Genomic DNA, 23,044 nt, shown 5'->3' with positions numbered 1-23,044 from the left:
GATTGTCCTAGTTTATTTTCCTCTCTTAAGTACTTATCACTCTTAAAGTTACTTTATATTATTTATCTCATATATTTTCTCTCCTCCCCACTTAAATGTAAATTCCATGAGGTTATTTTAATCCATTGTGTCCACTGCTTTATCCTTAGTATCAAGCACAGTGCTCTAGTGGGTATTCAGTAAATATTTTCTTGAATGAATGAATGACTAAATGACCCTTGAAATATTTTGTCTTAATTGTGATATTGAAGGATATTGCCACACTGATTTTGGGTTTTTTTTGTAGGAGTTTTATTTTGTTTTGTGAATGAAAGAACTTCAAATCATATCCCATACAGAACAGAAGAAAATGAATACTTTTAGCTCGAGGGATAGGAAACAAGGAGTTGGAAGAGGAGAATGGAAATTGGTATGATATGGTAGATAACTTCAAATATTTCAGGTCTCTTAAGAAAAGGGATAATCATATTCTATTTGTATTTCTAAATGATCAACTTGTATAAATATATGGAAATCATAGGCAGACAGATTTCGATTCAATTCAGAATTTTTTACATAACCCAAGCTTTCCACTAAACACTTGGGCTTCCATTGAAGGAGCTAGTTTCTCCTTCTTGAAGGTTTAAAATGAATGAACACTTCACGGGATCTTAATATTATGCTAGAATATAACACATTTATTTTGAGAATGAAATCGTATGGTTGCCTAGTACTGAACTTGGAGGACATATTTACAAATGAAGGAGAGGGGAAAAAAACTCAATAGCTTCCAAATATGAATTTGATTTAGTAATTTTTCCAGCTTCCTAAACTAGTTGAAAAAGTTTTAATACCTAAAAAAAAGTACTCTGTTATATGGGAAAAAAAATCCCCAACTTCTCAAGTTTTAACACTGTCATCTGAACCCTTCTTTACTCTCCTTTTTTCTCTCCAACACACACACACATTCAAGTTCTAATCACTATAATTATAGGTTTCTGACTCTGATATTTCTAGAATTCTCTTAATCTTTCCTCAGATTATCATTAAAAACAGAGGCTAAAGGGTGCTGCTTGAACATCTCCTTTATATATATATATATATATATATATATATATATATATATATAATTTTTTTAAATAGCTGCTTTAGAAAATAGTGTAGTACTCTAACTTCCTTTCGAAAGCTGAAATTCCATGCTACTACCCTGTCAATAGACAAGAACCCCATGTATCTGACATAAACTCTGTCTCAAGGACAGAGACCACAGCTTTCCTTTGCATCTTCCCACAGGATCTATTAAGGTAACTAATACTCATTAAATGTTGACTGTCTAATACATAGATTCCTAAAGACCCATTGTATGGGAAACAAACTGAGGGTTGCGGAAGAGGAGGTGGGCAACAGGATGGGGTAATTTAATGATGGGCATGAAGGAGGGCATGTGATATGATGAGCACTGGGTGTTATATACAACTAATAAATTACTGAACTCTACATCTGAAACTACTGCTGTACTTATATGTTGTCTAATTGAATTTAAATTAAAAAAAAAAAAAAAAAGAAAAGCATTTGTCTTTATCCTATCTTCCTCATTTTTAAAGGTTTCAAAGGACTTTCATAAAAAGATAATTTAAATAAGCTGATATGTTAATAATCATGCTATGAATTGATCCCATAGGATTAGAACTGTCCTACTTCATTTAGATTGCTTTTAATAGAGTTATCTATCTTTTCTAATTTTCTTGATTACAGATTATCAGCTATGATCATCTTTTCCCCTTCAGATCTGGGTAAAACTGGACTAATTCCCATTCTGCATCCTATTGAAAATCTAATGCAAATTTTGAGGAAGTAAGGTGAGGATGTGTTTGGGGTGGGTAGGGTAGGTTCTCATGTTATGACTTACCTCCCAATGTTTACTTCTGCTAGATTAGCTCAGTGTCTTTCATCTCACTGTCTTTACTGTCAAGTTGTACAAAATCTCAGCCATATGAGTCATTCAGCCCCTGTTCTTGATTTCCACCAAAAAGCAGGGGGAGAAAGGAAACAAAAAGGAACATTCAGAAATCCTTGCATGTATTGCAGATTTCAGAGATGATTTTGGAATAATAGAGGGAGTTTTAATCATAGCAATACAGCAATACACCTCAAAACTGCTTTTCAGACATTCCACTTCTTCAAATGCCCCCTTCTACTGAGTCCTAGCTCCCAAAAAGTTCTAGAGTTCTCCCCTTTTTGTTTTCCTTCACCCACAAATCCCTTCTTATTTCTTAAGTAGAGAAGTATGGCAATGTTAAGATTTATTAGAAATCCAGTAAAACAGTCTTCTTCCATGCTACCTTTTTTTATATCTCTATCTCTCTTTATATTTTTATATCTCTTTTTTTATATATCTTTTTTATATATAATAAATTATATATAATTTATTTTTGTCTTTCAAACATCATTCAGAATGAACTCCTTTTCTTTCCTACTCTCTGGTCTGTAGCTCAGTTCCACAAATCTACCACAATTTCTTTCTGTGTCCCCTTCAATACATAGCCTCACCTAATGTATGATAATGTATTTACTCAGATTCACTCCCTGCTTCAAAGCTTGCCAGCAATTTCTCTCTTCTCGCTTAGAGATTTGAAGATCACTTATACCTACACCCATTCTGTATCTTTCCACGTTAATTTCCTAATGCATACCTCATAGCTCACACACAGCCTCATCACTGCCTATACCATTTTGCCTTTGGTCTTGATATATTCACAATCTATGGCAATCCCCTATATCTCCTTTGTTTCAATGTTATGCATATTTGAAGATCATTCTCCTAATCCCACCTCATCTTATAGATTTCAAGCCTATAATTTTCTCTTCCTTTACCAAATTATTATTTAGAAAGCAGTACACAGAAATCCAACTACTTCAAGTATTTTTGTTTATTTGTATGTTTGTTTCCCAAATTTGAATTGAACTGATAGGAATAAGGAAGACTCTATTTTATTTGTGTTTATGTCTTCTTACTGAGCCAATGTCAAGTCTGGACATACAGATGCTATTTTAGTAGGCTAAAGTGTTTGACAGTTAAAAACTTGGGCTGGATATGACAACCATTTACTAGCTATGAGATCTCAAGGCAAATTTCTTAACTTCTCTAGGCTTTTGTTTGTAAATGTGAGTGACAAAGGTCATCACAAAGATTAAGTGATACAATGAATGTAAATCACTTAGACTGTCTGTGGCATGTTAGCCAAGCCATTTTGAAGGATCAAGTGGAAAGAGCATTCGAGGTCATCTACACCAACACCTTCATTTCTCAGGTAAGGATATTAACTTACAGAGAGTTTTAGAGCCTTCTTCTAGGACAAGCGCTTGGTGACTTTCTCAAGATAATTATTGATTTGGGCTGATCAAAAACTAGGACCCATCTCCTGACTTTCAGCCCATTTCTCTTTCCGTGGCATCCCAATGCCACCAGAATTTATTTGGAAGGTGGAAAATGTTCATGTGATTGACAAAACTTTAGATTGATATACTTGGGGTACTGTGGAAGATTCTAGAGGATAGCTTTTAAGATGCTTTTAGGTCATTCTGATAACAATTTAATTTAAAAAAATCAATAAAGAATTAAAAGATGTTATCTGTAATTCTAAACAAGAGGATATTGTTTAATTGTTTTTCTCCCTTAGAAGAAAATAAAATGAATTTTAGTATTTACTCTCTCAATGCTCTTTAACTCCAAGCCCTATTCATAAGTTTTGAGAAGTATGTGGGTGTTCTATTATAATGAGCATTATGTAATACATGGAATTGTTGAAATACTTATGTTGTACACTTGAAACTAATATAACATTGTATCTCAATTATACTTAAATAATTTTAAAAAGTTTTAAAAGTAAGTATGTGTGTGTTTGTGTGTGTGTGTGTGTTTACATATGTAAAGTGTGGACTTGAGCAGATTCTTTTGCTCATTTAGTGGGAAAGAAATCTACAATATCTGCTGGATTAGTTACTACATTGCTATCTCAATGCTTGACATCAGAAATGAAGAGGCTCCACAAAGCAGACTGGGTAAATTCAGACAGAATACTGATTGGAGAAGATCCCTATAGCTTACTTCTTGTCTGCAAGAATATCATGAACAGTGGTGACTTCAAGAGACCATCAGAGATTCATTATTCCTATAGTGCAATCTGTAATAGTTACGGCCCACCACTCAGTACACAGTGGGTATTTTCAATCTCCATCTGGCTGTATTGCTCATGCTATCTTGGACCAGGCCTCCTTCTCCCCACCCACACACATGATGCCTCATGTACATATATATATACACACACATACTTAGAAACCTTAGGGTTTCCACTCTGCTTGTAGAAACTGCCTCATGTTTGCTAAATCAGAGTCCCATTGGGAAATTGACTCACTTCCTGGGAATTCCGAAGGAATGGAAATAAAACTTGTGTCTTCTATGTTCAGATGAACAAGGAAATTTTGGAAACTAGAATTTACCAAATATTTTCCGTGTTTCAACTACTCTTCTAGGGCTCGAACATGGACAGTATTGTTCACTTCTGTAATATTTATAACTCTTTGGTCAGCTCCTATAATAAGACCCATAGATCCTCAAAAAATATTTAGTAAATGATTTCCAAATGAACTTGTCCAAGGTCACACAGTAAGTAGCAAAACCAGAAATCAAACTAAAATGTAACTGACTTCAGAGACGTACTTCTTAGCCACTAAACTATACCACCTTCACTCCTACATTGTATATCTCCTCTGAATCTGTAACCTTCTTGTTATTGACTGAATGTATGTGTCCTCCTAAAAGTCATGTCGAAACTCTAATTCCATAGGTGGCTATATTTGGAGATGGGGCCTCTAAGTAAGTAATTAAGATTAAATGAGCTCAGAAGGAGGGGGCTACAAAGAAAAAGGATTAGTGTCCTTAAAGAAGAGACACCAGAGAGCTCTCTCTCTCCCTCCTTACGTACACACTCTGAGGAAAGGCCACATGGGAACATGACGAGAAGGCATTCATCTGAAAGCCAGAAACAGATCTTAATTGGAAATCAAATCAGCTGAAAACTTGACCTTGAACTTCTAGCCTCCAGAATTGTGAAGAAATAAATTTTGTTTAACTCTCCAGTCTGTGGCATTCTATTTAGTCTACCTCGACCTGAGGTAGACTAATACACTTCTAATACATAAAATTTGCTAGCCTTGAACTTTACAGGACCCTATGTCCTGAGTTAATATTGTGCACAAGAGGGTCTATGTCACATGGAAAACAAATATATATCATATCAAAGTATAGGAAACAATCACCCATTTAATATATAGTCACATGCAGAACTTCAGCATATTCAAAAGGAAGCTTCTATCAAGCTCTGCCCATACCACTCACCCACCCCAGCTGAAACTTTATGGGAAGGAAAGGTGGGTAGATTGCGACAAAATACTCAGTGTTATTGTATGTTCAAAACTGTTATTAAAAACATAGATTGGAAAATGATTCATAATTTGGATAAGAGTAAGTTGAATATCAAAGCAGTAGTATCTTTTTACCTCAAGCATTCTCCTTGATTTCTACTTTTTTACATAGTAGATGACAAGATCTACAAAGAAATATTTATAGCCACACAGCGGAGTGCCAAGTTGAAGTGGAGCCCAGAGCTCTCTGACAGTGCTGCAGGCTCCCTCTCTGGAACTTTGGAACCTTGGACAGCTCCAGAACTCACCAAGGGCTAGTGGGCAGTACTTTCACACATGCGCACTCTGAGGGCTGGAGTAGGGAAATGCAATGAGGTCAAACCCATCTGAGCGCCTTTGCAAATGGCCTCCACGTCAGTAAAAATATCTGAATGGTGTATGTACTAATTTGGCACTCTTGTGGAAAGATTCCCTGTGGTCTTCTGATACAAACCACTGCACAGCCTGTTCCATGGGTATCAGGCTCAAAATTATTCAGCACAATGTCCCCAGTATCCAATTTATCGTAGAAACACAGTAAACCATCCTTTCCTGCATCAACACAATTCCAATTAGACATTTGCAGACAAGAAATCTGCACTTGCCTAGAAAACTCTTCTCAACACTGAGGAACATGACAGTCTGAAATTAGGATCCCACTGAAATGTTTCATCAGGCAGACCTAGTTTTTCTATAAAGAAGCTACCTCCCACATGTATCTGAAACTTATTTATTCCTCCCCCAAACTGGTGGCTGGCCGTAATATAGTCATCACTGCAATGTAGAATGGATCTTGCTCAGAGGCATCCTCCTGAAGCACATACATTCAACAGTCATAAGGTTGTAGAATGTTAGAGATAAGGAGTGGCAGGCGATCATTCAGTCCAACTGTTTCATTTTAGAAATGAAAGTCCAGAGTGTTCAAATAACTTACCAAAAGTCACATAGGTAAGTCAGTGCATTATATTTCTCCATTAATTTCCTATTTTCTTACAAACCTCTCTCTTTACCTACTTCTTCCCTCTTCTCTGGCCCTAGTCCTTGTTTCACTATGGTCTCAGTTATAGACAACAAAGGAGGTGACATAACCCGGGCAGTTATCTTCCTGCAAACAGATTCTCACCGGAAAACTGGCACTCGGAGCCTTGGCAGGCAATGTGCTAAAGCAGGAGCAGAGAAGTGGCCACCATCTGGACAGCATGATGCTTGGTGCCAAATGGGCCCCAGCCATAGGGAGGGAAGAAAAGCGAAGGGTGTCACGCGACTGCACGCATTTATTTTCACTTTGAGGGGATTTGTTAGTAACCATGTTATTTGAGTGGAAACTGTTGTAGGTGGATCTGATGGCTGACAAATGTGTAGGCAAAGATGAAACAAGGTGAGTGGTAGCCAGGCAATTTGGAAATGATTTGTGAGCCAGAAATAGCGGTGTCTGATTACCATGTATGACTGAAAGGATGCATGTTTAAAGGGTAAAACTATGTGTCTGCTTCCCCCCCTCTACTATTCCTCTCCCTTTTTAGAAAAGTAGTAAGCATAAGGATTTCTCTGACAGTACCTAGAAAAAAAATCTTATATTTGGCACAACCCATTGACATCCCTCTCTTGTTGCTAACTTTTAATCATATTAACATTTTCCTATGCTATAGATCTTATGTACATAATAATTATACTTATGTACATAATGATTTTCAGTGGCCAGTTTGCAAAATCAACGTTGCTATGGTTGTTTTCCTCTAAGTGATCCTGGTTTTCTATACTCCTATTGCACTTGGCAATACTTTTCAAAGTATATCTTAACTCTTATTGTCCATGTTTGTTATATAGATGACTCCAGTGAACTATGCCATTAACAGGATATGGGTGTTTTAAAGTATCTTATCCACTTTAAGAATCATGTTGAACTTTCCATAATATAACCACAATCTATCATTTCCATTGTTTGGCATTTTGTAGTTTACAAAACACCTTCACTTACAGGAGCCATTTTAATTTTGATGGTGGTAATCTTATGTTGGTAGTTCTTCCTACTTGACATAAATACTAAAAGCCTTGTCAAATAGAATGCAGCCCCCAAGGAGCATTGTGGCATGTGGAGGAAGCACTCACTTGGGATCAGATGAACTTGGGTTTGATACTCAAAACTTCCTGTGACTCAGGGCAAACAGAGTGAACATCTCTAAGCTTCAATGGTAGCAATCTCTGCTTCTAAGATTCATGTGCATCCAAATAAGATAATAATGGGATATGGTGTGGGGACACCTGTCTATGTCTTTTTCCCTTCTCAGCTAATCCCAGATTTCATGCTTTTCTATTACACATGATGCCTTCCCCCTCCTTTTTTTTTTTTTTTTTTGCCTTTTTATAACCAATGAGACAGATTCTGAAATATCTGTATTAGATGAAGAAAATAAAACCTTTGGCCATGGAACACATCCATGAGAAATAGTTGATACAAGGGGAAAATATTATGCTTCAAAATGGGGCTAACCAGCCCAATCAACACTATTGTTAATTATTAACTTAATATGGTCGTTTTCCTTTTATTTTTTTAAAGATTTTATTTATTTATTTGACAGACAGAGATCACAAGTAGGCAGAGAGGCAGGCAGAGAGAGAGAGAGGAGGAAACAGACTCTCTGCTGAGCAGAGAGCCTGATGCAGGGCTCAATCCCAGGACCCTGAGATCATGACCTGAGCTGAAGGCAGAGGCTTTAACCCACTGAGCCACCCAGGCACCCCAGTTTCCTTTTATTTTTTTAAAAGGTCTTTAAGACCTGCATCATAAGTAACCCAAAGTTAATATCTCTTTTCTCTTTTGCAGTGATTTAAATTCATATTAAGTAAAAAGTTGGCTACTCGTAACCAAAATGCTGAAATCTAATAAGCTTCTTCTTCTGAAACGATTTTGCTCTATTTGTTGCTGCAGTAATATAAAATCTAATGACCAAAACAAAAAAAAAAAAAAAAATAAGAAGTGTGCTCCAGCTGTTCCATTCAAATTCTGTTCAGGCCAGGATGATAGCCTGAAGGCAAAATCCTTAGTACTTGGAATATCCTCTCAGTTCATCAGGATTCAACCTCTGTGAAATAACACTTGATGCCTTTAATAGTTAATTCTTCAGCCAAGAAGTCACTGCATCCCTGCTAACAGGAATCCATTTGTTACATTGTGTCTTTCTTTGAATATGACCAAGGCTGGGTGACCACATAATTTCATTACTCTTCAGTAGAGCATCTAAGTAAGACTCAAATATTGGAGGCATAAGGATTCCCTCCTCCTTCTTTGAGGGGATGCTTCTGTCTGCTCTTCCTGTTTCTTTCCACTGGGCTCACTCTCCTAGGCCCTCTTCTCCCCTCCATGCCACCCTTTGGCAGTAGGGCTAACTCAAGTCTATTAGTCTTGAAGGGAAAATCTGGAATGCAGAATCCAGCTTACTTCTCTGAATTTCTGTTCAAAAAATGATTGTCCCAGGGCGCCTGGGTGGCTCTGTGGGTTAAAGCCTCTGCCTTGGGCTTGAGTCGTGGTCTCAGGGTCCTGGGATGAGCCCCGCATCGCATTGGGCTCTCTGCTCAGCAGGGAGCCTGCTTCCTCCTTTCTCTCTCTCTGCCTGCCTCTCTCTGCCTACTTGTGATCTCTGTCTCTCAAATAAATAAAATCTTAAAAAAAAAAATGATTGTCCCACTAGCCTGTAATCTGGCAACCCAGGACACGATGGACAGAGGAAACATCCACAAATCCAAAAACCATATGACCCAACTGGACAGAATAACCAAAAGCTGGCATTTGACCTTGCAACTGCAGATTTGTAACCAAAAGTTAGAATGAGTTCTATAGCTATAATGGAGTTAGTATCTACCTTTTGAGAGGACAGTAGTATTCACTATTTAATATATTTTTATATATTTATTTCATTGAATAAAGTCTACTACTACAACTCCAAAATATAAAATCCTGACAGAAAGAAGCCACTAATTAAACTATATTTCATTTTTAAGGCATATTCACAATCTAATCTACCTGCCCATTTATATATATATAATTTATATTATTCATATTATATAAAAATTTATATAATTTATATTATACATAAGATTTGATGTGATATATTGGAGAGAGACAGGGAGAGAGATGAAAATTTCATCTATTAGATTTGCATTTCCACAAATCATGAGATGTGATATCTTTTTTCCAATTCTAACTGCCCAGGTGATATTAAGTATAGGATAAGGGAATTTAACAATCAACTATAAATAATATATCTCATCAGTCACATAAATTTTTTTTTAAATATAATTTTTTATTTTTTATAAACATATATTTTTATCCCCAGGGGTACAGATCTGTGAATCACCAGGTTTACACACTTCACAGCACTCACCAAAACACATACCCTCCCCAATGTCCATAATACCACCCCTTTCTCCCAAACCCCCTCCCCCTAGCAACCCTCAGTTTGTTTTGTGAGATTAAGAGTCACTTATGGTTTGTCTCCCTCCCAATCCCATCTTCTTTCATTTATTCTTCTCGTACCCACTTAAGCCCCCATGTTGCATCACCACTTCCTCATATCAGGGAGATCATATGATAGTTGTCTTTCTCCGCTTGACTTATTTCGCTAAGCATGATACGCTCTAGTTCCATCCATGTTGTCGCAAATGGCAAGATTTCATTTCTTTTGATGGCTGCATAGTATTCCATTGTGTATATATACCACATCTTCTTTATCCATTCATCTGTTGATGGACATCTAGGTTCTTTCCATAGTTTGGCTATTGTGGACATTGCTGCTATAAACATTCGAGTACACGTGCCCCTTTGGATCACTACGTTTGTATCTTTAGGGTAAATACCCAATAGTGCAATTGCTGGGTCATAGGGCAGTTCTATTTTCAACATTTTGAGGAACCTCCATGCTGTTTTCCAGAGAGGTTGCACCAGCTTGCATTCCCACCAACAGTGTAGGAGGGTTCCCCTTTCTCCGCATCCTCGCCAGCATCTGTCATTTACTGACTTGTTGATTTTAGCCATTCTGACTGGTGTGAGGTGATATCGCATTGTGGTTTTGATTTGTATTTCCCTGATGCCGAGTGATATGGAGCACTTTTTCATGTGTCTGTTGGCCATCTGGATGTCTTCTTTGCAGAAATGTCTGTTCATGTCCTCTGCCCATTTCTTGATTGGATTATTTGTTCTTTGGGTGTTGAGTTTGCTAAGTTCTTTATAGATTCTGGACACTAGTCCTTTATCTGATATGTTGTTTGCAAATATCTTCTCCCATTCTGTCAGTTGTCTTTTGATTTTGTTAACTGTTTCCTTTGCACAGCAAAGTCACATAAATTTTTGAAAATGTACATATTAAGATAAACTTCCAAACAAATATTTATTAATCAAAGAAATTGAGTCATCACTCTTTTCATGACTAAATTACCCCAAATATCCAGGCACATGGATATAGTGAAGTAGTCTACTTGAAACCCAGCATATTAGACAATGAAAGAATAAGCCATACGTGTTCTCATGTGTTCAGGTATTAGTTATTTTCCATGGGTGGCAGGATATTCCCCCCCTCCAGCCCTGGAAAGTCATCTTAAATCTAGGTCATCAGGCAGACCACAGAGGAGCTGCCTCAGCCTCAGAGGCCACTGGGTTCTGTGCAGCCTGCCCGTCTCTACATCAAGTACTCTGTGTGTTCATTTAACTCTTCCTCACTGTCTCAAACTTCCTACAATTTTGATATCCTTTAGGCAATGTCCAAAATTTCAATTTCTCTTCAGAATTCCAATTCAGAGCTCCATTTAATTTGACAGTCTTTCCCTCCACTTATGACAAAAATGAGCAGCTTCACTTTAGCCAAAAACAAGGGAAAACAATGTCTCTCCCTTACTTTGAGAATATATAGTTATGAGGTATATCATAGGGATAAAGACACTGAGGGCATAAAAACATAAAGGGCTGATGAACATATATCTAAACACATTGCACAAAAGTTAAGGAAAATGCCATTATTTCAGACCTTATTTCATCAGAAATCTTGAAGGGTTTATATCCTAACATAAATTTACCTTTATGCCATCTGTTTACATATACTTTAAAGTATATTGACCGGTTCAATAGGAATGTTAACATTTTAACATTAAAGCAATTGAAGAAAGCGGGTGTTTTAAGTTTCATTAAGAGTCTATAAAGTTTCATCTAATTTTATTTGGTGCATGTTTTAAGTTATTATAGTGCATGTGTTATGTAATACCTACTCTATGTCTTCCTAAATATATTTTCACAGTTAGTTTACATGTTCCATGAATCTTCAGAATACAGAAACAATCATTAGGAAATTACAATCATTATGAAATTACAATCATTAAAATCATTAAAAAATATTTGCTATAAAATGGGGCATGGGGATTGATCAAGTTGAGAACTGTGACCCTGTTGGGATGGACTTCATGATCCAACTGCGGTAGTCTTCTGGGCAGCCCAAAACTTCTGCCCACCTTGCTACTTCTTAGACCCACCATGCCTGCTTCTGTCATAGAACATTTGCACTTACTACTCCACTGCCTCGAATACTTTCCCCAAGTTATTTATTTGGGATCTCTCCCTTTAGTTAGGTCTTGGTTGAAGATTATCTTATCAGAAAGGCTATACATGGTCATCCTTTTAAAACAGTTCTCTGCACGGACTCCTACAGTATTGACTATCCTCACACTCTACCTACTATGGGCTGAATGTTTGAGTCCTCTCACATTTATATGATGAAGCTGTAATGCCCAGGTAGCTATTTTAGGAGATGGAGTCTCTAAAGAAGTAAGTATAGTTAAATGAGATCATAGAGTAAGGCCTTAATCTGATAAGTGTCCTCATATGTAGAGATGTCAGAGTGTTCCCTCTCCCTCTCTGTGCATTCACAGAAGACTATGTGAGTACACAGCAAGACAGTAGCCTCCTACCAGCTAATAGAAGAGGCCTCAGAATGAAATCTACCCTGCCTGCTCCTTGATCTTGGACTTCTTAGACTTCAGAACTGTGAGCAATAAATTTTTGTTGCCACCCAGTCTGTGGCATTTTGTTATGGCAGACTGAGCAGATTAATACACTACCCTATTATCACAACAGCAAGGAAGAAAAATATGTCTTAAAATACACTAATAAAATACGCCCTCATTATATGTATCCTAACCTATCATTACATTTCTGTCTTGGTGTGTCTTTCATCTAGAAAGGAGAGAACTTGAGAACAAGGTCTTCATTTTGTTCATCGTTGAACTCACGGTAGTGTATATATTTAGCAATGGATGTTAAATAAACAAATTTTAAAATGCTATTAAGTCTATTTTCTGTTATTTGATTATCCCTTTCTCTAGTTTGTCTGAAATGGCAAGATTTTTCCAAAACAAAAATCAGGCGAGAAAGTGCATTTTATGTGTTCTCTGGTTTGTAGTTAAGAGACACAGCAAGAGTATGAAATGTACTTCTCTAGTGTCCAAAATAGAGCATACCGCCACCACCTGTAATATTGGAGAGAGGAAGAAACCAGGGGAGAAAAGAGCAAAAGGAAAGTACAAACATTTCATGAGCAAACAGGGAAGCCATTCCAATTTGAAATTATTTTTGATAATGTATAATAAGAGAGGTAGCATGGAAATAAGACAAAAATACACCATTTCTTGCTATTTTGGAGGGAAGAGCAGTTACATTTTCTCTTATCGTTGTCAAATGTGTTCTTCCTGTATTACATGGATCCATTATAGCCAGCTAGAAACTGTGGGCTGACAATTCTATTGATAGACTTGAGCAACATACTGCTTGCAGTCTGTCAAGTCTCACATTTACATCTCAGGCTCTAATCTGTTTTTCTTTCTTTCGTGAAATCAATTCTGTAGCAATTAAATAACCAGCCTACAAGGCATTTTAATAACCAAGCATCTATCTATATATAGCCCAGAGAGGGAAAGGTAATTAGAACTGACCTACTAGAGCTGGTGCATGGAGACAAGTTAGACAAATCAGTGCTTCATCATTACTTTAAAAAGGTACCACTAAATCTGCTTCATTCTTGATTCAATTCTTCTCAGTGACATGCTGTTGAGTCCTTTTATTTGATTCCTAACAGACTCTAAAATGGTTGTCATTATCTGGGATTTTGTTTCATTTTCTGTGAATTTAAGGCATCACTGAAATAGACTCTGTTTTTAGCTGTGGGATGATATCGTCACATGCACACAGCATTGGATGAAGTAGGCTTTTAAAGATATGAAAAGGCTCAAGGAAAATGACTTTCTAGATTCTCATCCATTTGAGTGTTTTGAGCTGAGCCCTGCAGGTTAAAAATTTCTTGTCTAAGTGATTTAAGAAAAAATAACAAGGAATTGCCACAAGATCCAAGGAAATTGTATTGTCTTTCTCTTTAAAAATATAACTTACTACCTCAGATCCATAGCTTGTGTATAGAACAGTTATGGTAGCGTCTAAAAAGCACAGAGTTTGACTGCAAAAGATCCAACTCCAACTCCTGACTCTAACTAGCTACTAGAAGTCATGAAAATCCCAGAGCCTGGATTTTTTTCATTATATAATGGTAGTAAAAATACCATTCTTTGATTATAATATGCACATTTTCTCCATTTTAGCAACTGAATTTGAGATGTATCCTATAACGTGCGGTTGCTTTTAATTATCCGTGTTAGTGTTTGTGACCAAGCTCCTGCTTGGGGCTGCTCTGGACCCCAGAACTGTGAAGGTGAGTACTTGGTCATGACCCTGTCACCACCTTTCCAACCCATCTCCCTGGCTGGTTTCACACAGTACCTTTTTTCCAACCCCCTAAACTCAAGTTTGAAAGCCTCTAGGCTAAGAACTCATGAATTTAATATGGGGCAAGCAGAGCACAGGGCAAGGTAGATTTCCCTCATTTATTACCTAGTTCTATTACCTCTTTTTTATGTTAACACACCTACTACAGACACTTTAAGTATTAAGTCACATAGAAAATACTTAGCAAACTCACCTGGAGTGAAGGGAAAGAAAATGCAATTATAATAAACATAATAACATTATTTCTAGGTAATTAAAAACATTGTATCATGGTTAAATAGAATTATTTTTTGCTTTCATAATGGTACATTTTTAAAAGTACATTTGTAATCTATGGCATGATAAAGTCAATGAAACAGAGTACTTGAGATAATGTAAGTAAAAGTGTTTTGTAAATGATGAAGTCAATCCAAATGAAAAATATGATAGTAAGACACAATCAGGAATCTGTTTAAAGATAAGAAAAAGCACTCCAGGTATTTTAAGCATAAAAAAAATTATCAAGGTTTCTACATAATCAGTGGGAGGACAAAGGAGACATTGCCTATGAGAAGGACTCTCAGAATACTGAAGTAGTACTAGGCTCTCACAACATTTGCTATCTCTGCCACAGTCAGAAAAGTGGGGCCAACCTTTGTGAGCCTAGTTCCACTTATTCCTAATCCATGCCAGGTGGGGGATCAGGAAGTCACCTCTGCAAGTGTTAACTCCAAAAATATGCTATCTTAACTACACTCCAGAGATTACAGAATTACCATCAGGATTGTTCACTCCAGAGCCTGCCACATACCAGATAAATAAATGCCTCATAGTCCATGGCCTGCTTCTCCACTAACACAAAACTAATGACAGGTCACAGGGACCTATGCTAACACGGTCACAGAAACACCCACTGCTTCCATGACCATGCTTGATAGCAAAAAACAGAAGAAGCAACTGAAAGACAACCTCAGATTTATTTATCCCTTTGCATTTCATGGGGGTGCACCTAACTAGCCAAACCTAAATCACACTTAAAGCCTTAGCTGCAAAGAAGTCTTAAATGTAGTTCCCAGCTTTACAGAATCAGAATATGAGGAAGCACACTGGGATGAGAGAGAAATAAATGTAAAGAGACAATTTAGAGGATTTAGGGAGACCACATCTCCCTTCCAACCTTAAAATGAAAAAGCCTACATTAACTATTAAATATTAACTAATATTAAGTATATAATATTAACTTTAAATAATACTTTTCTTTAAAATCCATCCAAGAGCTGGGATGTAAAATCTATTTCATTCATTGCCTGTGTTTGTGTGACCTCCAAGCTAAGAATGTTTTTCATATTTTAAAGGTTGGAGAAACATAATAAGAAGAATATGTGATAGGGGCACCTGCATGGCTCAGTCGGTTTGATGTCTGACTTTGGATCAGATCATTATCCCAGGGTCCTTGGATCAAGCCCCATATCTGACTCCTTGCTCAGTGGGAAGTTCAGCATCTTCCTCTGCCTCTGCTTCTCCCCCATCTTGCACACATTCTCTCTTTCAAATAAATATGTATTTAAAAAAAAAAAGAATATGTGATAGGCCATATGTGGCCACAAAGCCACACACAGCAAGAAAATTTTATTGATCCCTAATCTGGAGGTTGGCATTTGAGACTTCCTTGATTTGTGTCCCAGTGAATTTCTGGCCTCATTTGCAGAATCCAATGTCCAACAATAGTAAATTACTTAAAGTTACCCAAAAATGTGTTTTGCATTTAATATACCCACAGCTTCCAACATGCTCTTTCTTCTGCCTACCATGACATGATCAGATGCTTATTTCAAAAAATTGGTGACTGTTCCAAGGATAGGTTTTGATAGGTTGTAGGGATCAGGTGGGAACAGAACAGGATTCAGGACAAAGGCCAATAGTTCAAGGAGATGATATCAAAATAACGAAAATCTGAAAAAGGCAAAAAGAATGGTGTAGTGGAGAAAAATAGGAAGGTTTTTTCTTAATTTGGGATATTGTAACAGCATATCATAGACTTGGCGTCATAAAAAGCAAATATTGATTTGTTTCTCACAGTTCTAGAGAATAAAAGTCCAAGATCAGGGTGCCAGCATGGCTGGATTCTTGGTGAGGGCCCTTCTCTTAGTTCACAGACAACTGCCTTCTCACTGTTACCTCAACATGGTGGAAAGAGAAAGCTCTGGTCCCTTCATCACCTTTTAAGGGTACCAGATCTCATCTTGGAGGCTTCGCCCTCATGCCCTCATCTAAAACTAATTACCCCCCAATACCATTACATAAGGGATTAGAGCTTTAACATACAAATTTGGGGGACACAACATTCAGTCTATAGCAGATATGGAGCATATTTATTAGTTATGGGGACCAAGAAGGAGTCTAGGAAACCAACAAAGCCTGGGAATGTAGTAAGAGTATGAAGGTGCTATTGGCATTTACAGTGAAGCAGTCTGGGAGAAAGATAATGGGTTCAACTTCCTAGCTGTTGCATTTGCAGTTTCTGTGTGAAGCATCCATGGGGATCTTGTAAGCAGCTAGACATAATATTCTGAATTGAGATGAAAGGTCTACATTGAAGAGAGAGAGTTAAATGACTGATTTGGCACCACAAGTATAGACAAGATTATTGTGGTAACCCAAGAAACACTAACCTACAGGGGGCAAAAAGAGGTAAAACTGTCAATGAAGGAGACTGAGTAGTGACCAGAATAAGAAATAACCAGGACAAAATTGTATCAACAGAAATGGAAAAAAAAAAAAAAAGAGTATGTTTCATGGCACCAAGTCCTGCAGAAAAATCAAGACCAAGAAAGATTGACACTTATTACTGCATTGGCCATTAAACAGTATCAACAGGATATCACTACTTTCCTCCTAAAGTCTGGGAATTAGGGAAGTGCAGAAAACAAGTATAGGCTCATCAGAGAACTACACTATAATTGTTAAAAGCTATAGATTCAAACATTCTGGCTTTAAATCCTGGATCAGCTTCTTATTTTCTGTGTGACGTAATTCTGTTTTCTAGATGGCAGTTTCCCCATCTTTAAAATGAAAACAACACTAATTACACATGGCTATTTTGAGATGTTCATTAAATAATAGATGTTAAAGTGCTTAATATATACCAAATATTTAATAATCAATATAAATTATTATTTATCAAATACTATCAAAATTGTGGGTTTATAAGAAGACAGGATGATAGTTACAGGAGGGCACAAGATCAAAAGAAAAACATAGATTTCAATTTTGAAAAGTAGGAATAATTACAGACTATAGACTTGATGTTTGTAGAAATAGAACTTATTATTTATCAAGCATACTCCTAAAGGGTATAGAAAAGGACAAAATCAAAAGCACAGTTGATAAATCAAGATCCTTTTTTAAAAAATTTAGTATATAGATGTGTATGTATGAGAGAGATATGGAGTGGGAGGAGGGTTGAAAGAGGAAAGAGATAATTAAAGATGATGGAGTTCCCTTCTGATTAATAAAATTACTGAGAAAGCCAGTTTAAAGCTTCCCAAGAGACCCACCTATATGAGGTATTAAAATATCACTGGAAAATTATTTTTACCAGAACTTTTCTCAAAGAGACTGCAATATTATATGTGAGGGAGGCAAATTTGATTGTTTCTTGGGGTAGGGGAAAGTAAGACATCCTTCTCTTAACCAGCAAGGCTCGAGCTCAAGTATTAACAGAATGTGACTAAACTACTTGCCAAGAAATGAGGCTTTGATGGCCTGCAGAGCTGCTGCTCTTCTGAAGCGGTTGTGCAGGTCTGGGGCCAGAGTGGAAGTTCGTGGAATAACAGAAGAAAAGCTAAGCTGGCACCTGCCCCTCCTTCCTCTTCAATCACTATCTGAACAGCACTGGCTTGAAAGGCTCTAAGGCACCATTCTACGTGTGGTGCTTAAATCTTGGTGTCCGTTAAGAATGGAAATTTTCTGGAGAAGAGCCAAGTGATGGAAAGTAGGTTAGGGTTATTGAAGAGTGCTTGGAGTAATAAGAGATTCTGTGAGAAATGTGAAACAGCTAGGGAAGATAGAAACGGTACAGATGCTGACCCAGCAGGAGAAAAGGGAAAGATCAAGTGACCAGAACTCTCTGTACTTTCTTACCTTCTCTTTAAGGTTTTCCATTTTGCCAATTCTTTCTGCTGACTTTCTTTGAAACTATGTCTTCCTCCCCTCTTTCTTCCCCCTCTTTGCCACTCTACCTCATTTTTGGCTTCTATCTTAGGTCAGTATTCACCTGGGTGTACTGCTTCGCTGAGCTCTGCAGGTGAACAACTACCTTATTTGATCTTATTGGCAGGATATCATGCTTTCCTTTGCACTGAGGGGAAAAGAATAATAAATAAATTCCAATTTCAATGACCAAAAAATGGAATATAACATATTTAAATATGCCTTCCTTTTCATACATACATAATTTAGCTCTCATATTTTGCTCAGTCCTCTCTCATAGACCCACCCATATCAAAGTCCCTTCAGTCCATCCAGTACAAGAAGAATCAAGCAGTTCATTGTTAAATACGTTTATTCGAGTCAGAATACTAACTTCAAAATAAGACATTTCCCAGGAGTAATGACTGTTACAGTTAATGACCTGTAGCATGGTTCGGTCTGTCAACTCCTCCCAGATGGTTAATATTCCCTTAGGAAATGCCCTGTGTCTCAATCATTATTGACTAATTACTCCAGCTTTCCTGGATGCTTCTATGTTTCTATGACATCACACCTCCAACAGCTGTGTTTGGTTATCCACTAACCAAATGCTGTTGTCTAATTTCAGATCCTTCCAGACTAATATTGATTGATGTTTTAGTTTACTTTCCCATAATTACTTAAATTTTTTTAAAGAAGTAAGAATATACCGTAAAATGCAACTTCCCAAACAAAGCAGGCTTTTTTCTGAGATAAATATCTACGAGCCCTGGAAGACTAAGCAAGTTAACTAACCTCTTTTGACCTTCATCTCATCATCTCTAATATAAGGATAATAAGGGGTGCCTGGGTGGCTTGGTTCGATGAACATTTGACTCTTGGTTTCAGCACAGGCAATGATCTCATGGGTTGTAAGGTCGAACACTGCATTAGTCTTCACACTCAGCTGGGATTCTGCTTGAAGATTCTCTTTCTTGCATGCTCCTCCCCCAACTTGCACTCACACACTCTTTCTCTCTCTAAAATATACAACTCTTAAAAAAATAAAATGAGGGGGTGCCTGGGTGGCTCAGTGTGTGAAGCCTCTGCCTTTGGCTCAGGTCATGATCTCAGGGTCCTGGCTTCGAGCCCCTCATTGGGCTCTCTGCTTGGCAGGGAGCCTACTTCTCCCTCTCTCTCTGCTTGCCTCTCTGCCTACTTGTGATCTCTCTCTCTCTGTCAAATAAATAAATAAAATCTTTAAAAAATAATAAAATAAAAAAATAAAATAAAATGAGGATAATAATAGCATCTGCTATCACAGGGATCTTGTAAGAATTAAAAGACAATGCAGAGAAGGCCTATAGAACAGTGTATGATAAACAATAAGTATTAAGTAAGTGGAAATTTACTAATAAATAAATTGGTATTTACTGTTTTCTTCGCTACAAACACAGAAGGCACATAGCGCTGGTATAAAAAATTTTACACTGTTTACATGCTCACCTCAATGCCATATTTTGGGCCCTTTCTCCTAAAACAAATCCAAAAAAAAATTTACACAATGTTCATGGCTTCTTAGTTCTGAGGAGGAATATAAGGAAGGAAGGGGAGAAAATCACAACAGATTTCTTTTCTCACACAATCAGTTTTTGAGTGTAAAATTGCTTAGCCAGCTGTGCATTTTATGGTCTCCGTTGCAATAATGATACTAGAAATGATGACAAATTCCATTTGAGTATGGCCTTAAAAAACTTGCTTCTATGTATTATCCCATATTATTTTCCAAAAAGCTCTGAGAAATAAATAGGTAAGATATTATTGCTCCATTTAAAAGAAAAAAGAATGAAAAGTCAAGATTTGATCTACCAAAGCTGAGTGCATGATTAAGGCCCACTCAGTACATCACATGACTTCACGCTCATTTCAATTCCATGCCAGTCCACAAGCCAACCAGAGCTTCCCAAAGGAGAATGCCAGTAGGAACTCCTTGGGCCCCCCGCCCGCTGTACATTCTAAAAATGTATTAAAAGTGAAGGAGAAAGAAAACAGAGTGAGAATGTACAAAATTGTATACTTCGACCCAATTATTACCCTTCTCTTTAACATCAGTAGTCTTCAAATGTGACCACTGAAAGTGGTGAATGACCTGAATGAAAGAAAGCATGAGGTGAAGGTTCTGATATGCTTTCAGACCCTGATTTGTGCATTCAGACTAAAGAATTAAAATTGTCTAGTGATGAGTTTGAGGCCACAAGCCCAGTGGAAAGTGTGGTAGCATAGAAGCCAGCTGACTGGGATGCTCTCTGGCAGCTCAACACAGCTTTCTACCAGGCAGGTGCTACTGAAGTGGCCATGGCTCCGTGGTAATGTGCCCTTGGGAACAACAGTGCCCTTTGGAGTAGAAGAGCTATCATTTCTGCTGACCCTCCCTGTGTCTCTCTCCTGTCTGTCTCTCATATGAACAACTTGGCCTCCTTGAAATCTAGAAGAAGAAATAATTGCCTACGAACTGAAAAGACTCAAACATGCCTCATCTCATGTTATCTGTTATGTGAATCATTACAAGTCGATGGCCTGAGCATTTTTTTTTAATTTCCAAAATCTTATTACATCCTTTAATAGACTTCTTTTGTGAATAAAAGTGATTCACTGCTTTTGAGTAAAATCCTTCCTGCTTATAAATGTCAGTTGGAATCTCACAAGTGCAGTAAGTTATAAATGGGAAAGTAATAGACTTTTGGTGGAAGTGCAGAACAGTATATATTCTTTTAAATCATAGAAACAAAAATATACAGCTCCCAATTGTTATAAATAAAATCACAGTAATTTACCCCTAGGCTATCATTTCAACATTTTTAAATCAATACATTAAAGGAAAACACATGATGAAATATTTATGTGTAAATAACTTAAAATAGTGGCACTATTCGTTTCACTGAAATGTCTGAATATAGCCTTTAGCTTAGAATTTACTCCATGTCTAAGTATCAGAGAGGGTCACAAAAGAATTTCTTAATAGCAAGACCCTTGGTTCCCATTTTAATTTCTGCTGAAACTCTTGATGACTTGAAAGAAAGTGCAATTGAAATGGGAAAATGCAGGTGGATCCCAATAATGGCAGGAGAATTGTGCAGCGTGAAATTTCAAGCCATAAAAAGCATATAATTTACTACTGTAAATATACGGAAAATTGGGATCTGCCCTATTTGCTTTGGAAAGTAAAAAGACCTTGGAAAGAGATGTCCTGTCAGGAAGATTTTTTATTTCTTCTCAAAATGATTTCATAGTTAGCCTTGCCATGCTAAACATGCCCTTCACTGAGAAATAGCAGCCCAGGAACAAACTCATTTCCAATAAAGCTGATGCAGCTGTTTGATGTACAGAAGCACTCATAAGGATTCCAGAAGCAAGAGTAGTGTTTATTCAGTATGCTGGCAGAAAAGAATCTTTCATTTAGATGCTCAGATCACATAATGAGATTTACCAAAAAGCAATGGTGGCACCAGAAACTGTCAAGATAAAAACAAAGGGATGGAGACTTCATTTTACATCAAGCAAGCCATCATCTCCCTCCAATGGGCTCATAAAAACAGACAAGTTATGCCCAGGAGCAGGAGAATTTTGATGGGTCAGTCTTGTAGCCTATAGAACTCACTCTTTTCATATTGATATGATAATAACATACTAGTAGATGAGGTGAGAAAACAGTTTGTTTCTCTATCATTAAGAGGTAACAACTTTGTGTTCATCACTCCAACAGTGGTTATTCAACCAAGAAAGCCGGTGTGTTTGTTGTGTGTGTGTGTGTGTGTGTGTGTGTGTATGTGTTAGGAGGAGGTGTTTTATCAAAGCATAGGTGCCAGAATGATATCAGAGGAATATGGGGTCTGGTCCACACAACAGTCATGAAAAAAAAACGATGGTTGTTCTGGATTTTGGACCTATCCAATTTAATTGAACATCATCCTAAGATGACCTTATCAACTCTCTCTCCGGGGTATGAAGGTTAGTATCTTTTTTATTTTTATTTTTTAACATAAGCTCCATGCGCAGCATGGAGCCCAATGTGGGACTTGAATTTACAACCCTAAAATCAAGAGCTGATATGAGATCAAGAGGAGAATGCTTAATCAACTGTACCACCCAGGCACCCCTAAAATTTAGTAACTTTAACCTAATTTTTTTTTTTTAATCAGGGGGCTCTGGTTCCCTAAGTAATGCTGTGCATTGAGTAGAATTTATTTTCAGGGCTTGGAGGAAGCAACAAGCATCTCTCTAAAGTTGTTAATCTTTTTTCTTTGAGGCAGTGTGGCACAAACTGAAAGGAAGATGCAGGAATTGCCTTTCTCGGCCCATGCACAGAATCGTGAAGAACAGACGCCAACTTGTGGGCCCTCTTTTGTGAGCCTAGCCCCACTTATTCCTAATCCATGCCAGGAGGCCTTTGAAACAAAAGAGTTAGAAGCTTTCTAAATGGAAGACAGTGTCCTGGCCGGCAGAAAGCATGCTGGCAAAGTCAAAGGGCAGAAGTTGCACCTTATCTGCTCTCAGAAGGAGTTACTTATCATTTATGAGAGATGCCAACTAACTCCCTAGCCAGCAATGTAAGAAATGAACCAGAACTGCAAAAATGTA

Source organism: Mustela putorius, unplaced genomic scaffold (assembly GCF_011764305.1).
Source record: "Mustela putorius furo isolate JIRA1106 unplaced genomic scaffold, ASM1176430v1.1 tig00003863_pilon_pilon_pilon, whole genome shotgun sequence".
Lineage (NCBI taxonomy): Eukaryota > Metazoa > Chordata > Mammalia > Carnivora > Mustelidae > Mustela > Mustela putorius.
The sequence above is the reverse complement of the archived record's forward strand: the minus strand, read 5'-3'. Positions refer to the sequence as shown.